At 52.6% G+C, this 2,612-nt stretch overlaps 1 protein-coding gene across 1 annotated transcript in view; it reads right to left on the minus strand.

Annotated features, from left to right (window-relative positions):
- Positions 1-2,612, minus strand: part of LOC113210012 (DNA repair protein XRCC1) — a gene marked incomplete in the record, with an annotated part of 12,806 nt that overhangs the window by 234 nt on the left and 9,960 nt on the right.

Below are 2,612 nucleotides of genomic sequence, written 5' to 3' on the forward strand. Positions count from 1 at the left end.
TTTCCCCCTTTTTTATTCCCTTTCTTTATCCTCCCTGCCCTGCCCCTCTGCCCTAGCACGCTCGCCCCGCACGCACTCTCTCAGCGGCCGCCCGGCGAGACTTCGAAAGTGAACACTACATAAACTTTAATTGAGTAACTTGAAGACACCTGGCCGGCCCCCTTCACTTATCAATTAATTCATCGCGACCTCTGTGAAGCACTTTGGTGAGAGAAAAGTAAAGCGGCCATGAATAACTGTATGGGGAGAGAACGAGAGAGAACTGTCTCTGTACATGTGTGCGCCCCGGCGGCGCCCGGCCAGCGCGCTCTCATTTGAAATACTGGAGGCCCGGGCGAAATGCGAGCCCCCCCCCCCCCCAATTAATGCCAAAGCACACATGTGTGCGCGGCGGCATGGCCTCCCTGACCTGAAACCCCTGCTCGGCCCGCCGCCGCTCATGGCACTTCAAAGCTGTGCGCCCCGTGCGCGGTGTCGGTGTCGGTGTCAAGGTGTGCGTGAAATTTGTACAAAGCCATGGCTTGTGCACGGTGAAAATGGGCTCCAGGATTCCCAGGAGTTTTCCGAGTTTTCTTCATTTTCCATAGAGGAGTTGGGAGAGTCCCAGGGGGGCTGCCCTGGAAATTTGCAATTTTCCCAGGGGATGCCCTGGGTTTTCCAGTAGATCCCCTGGGAGTAATTGCTTCGTTTCCAGGGCATCCACTGGGTTTCCAACTCTCCGGGGAATCCAAGGACTCGTTTTCACCGTGTATAAAACATCTATGTGGCTGTCACTCATGTAGTAACAGTCATGCACGGGAAGTTTTTTCTGTGGGCGCAAACTCTTTTGTCACCTTATTTTCCCGACGTATGCAATAAATTTGTTTCCCCCACTTTTGTGTTGAACGATTTGTGCTAAATGCAGAACAGAAAAGGGTTGGGGGGAGTTGGGGTAGAAAGGGGAGGAGGTATGGCGCGTGAGAGATGGAAATGCGTCCCGCTTCATTACCAGAGGCGTGCATTCATGACATCTGGGCGCATCTGGGTCATCCACTTGCGCCCCCCCCCCCCCCCGAAGCCTGGTGCAAGGACTCTGCCCCCCTCCCCCTCATACTCTTTCAACCGCACACTCGGCGTGACAAGTATGTGTGTGCGCGCACGTGTGTGTGTGTGTTTTAACAGCCTCTCTTTTATCATTTACCTGGGGGGAAGGGGAAATCAATTACACGGTAGGCTTGGTGGGTGTCAGCTTGCACCGCCCAGGTAAAAAGGCAAAAGTTACACGCCACGCCTCTTCTATCGCACACGCGCTGCTCGCACAAATGAGATTACTGTAATGATGATGATGATGATAATAATGATAGACAAGTTTTCGAGGATTACATTTTTTTTTCTTTGCTCGGGACGGGCTGCAACTACTCACGCCCAGAGAAAATAACAGGGACGTGTGGTCCGCTCATACTCACGCGGTTGCTCGCCGCGGCGCCGCCCAGTACAGTCCACACGGCCTGACAGGTACAGCACTCACATTCCGGGACGCGCTCACGAGGGTCCTACCTACACGAGCAGGGCGGGCGGCGGCAACCCAATACGCTGGGAGGGCCGCGCTGGGGCGTCATGGTAAATAACACCGGCCTCAGGTGGGGGGGGGGGGATAAAATAAAAACGCACCAAAAGAAAAACGTTGAAACAGTTCTTGAGGTGACGCGCGTGTACACAGTTATCGCGTGCGCGCAAAGCCAGCAGCGCCTTAATACGCTCAACGCCATCGTGCAGAAATGAGACCCTCTAATCCTGCCATTTCAGCGCAGCGGGTGGCGCTCCCCTCCTCTTCCTCCTCCGAGGCCGCAGCCCTTGCACTCGCATGATGGCAAGATCTCCCATCTCCCTGCTCGAGTCGAGGTGGCCGTCGGCCGCCCGTCTTCCTCTGCCCTCCGAACTTGCCTCCGAGGCCGAGGCTTTTATTATTCCTTCGTGCCCCGAGCATTACCTCTGCTTCCATGCTTAACAACATTTGTATTTACAGTTTACAAAATATTTTGTAAATTAACGACAGACAATTTTAGTTTTACAATCAAGTCCAATAGACCAAGTCGATTAGCAGTACTTTTGTAGAAATTGTACACAAATGATTGTGTATAAATTAATTCTAGTAACCCTTCCGAGTATTTCACATAGTGTACTTTTTCCGGTTTTTGAACGTTTGTCTTGATTTTGGTCTTCCTGGGTTCATCTGGGGCTGCTGGCTAATTACTTGGAACGTTTTTCCTCGTCTTTCAACAATCTTTGGTCTACCAAGTATTATTTCGTCTCTCCCAAATATTTCCATCCGACTTCGCAAAAATGTTTTTTTTTTTTGTCTGCCCGCAACTTTTTATCGGTTTTCTTGTCATGTTTTGAACCAACGCTTTCCTCAGCACTCTAGTTTACTTTTATTAGTCACTTCCTGAGTCAAGTGTAAATAACTCTGTAAACTCAGCGAACAACATACTTTCTTTTGCTTCCTCCTCAACGTCCACGACCCCCACAACGGCGTACTCCACGACGGCGTCCTCGCCCCTCCCGGCTCCTCCGGCAGAGCCGCGGGGGCGGCCGCGGGGCCCGCGGGGCGGCGAGCGCGCGGCCGCCGCGCG

This window comes from Frankliniella occidentalis, unplaced genomic scaffold (assembly GCF_000697945.3).
Source record: "Frankliniella occidentalis isolate FOCC.00 unplaced genomic scaffold, Focc_3.1 Scaffold6, whole genome shotgun sequence".
In the NCBI taxonomy this organism is placed as follows: Eukaryota; Metazoa; Arthropoda; class Insecta; order Thysanoptera; family Thripidae; genus Frankliniella; species Frankliniella occidentalis.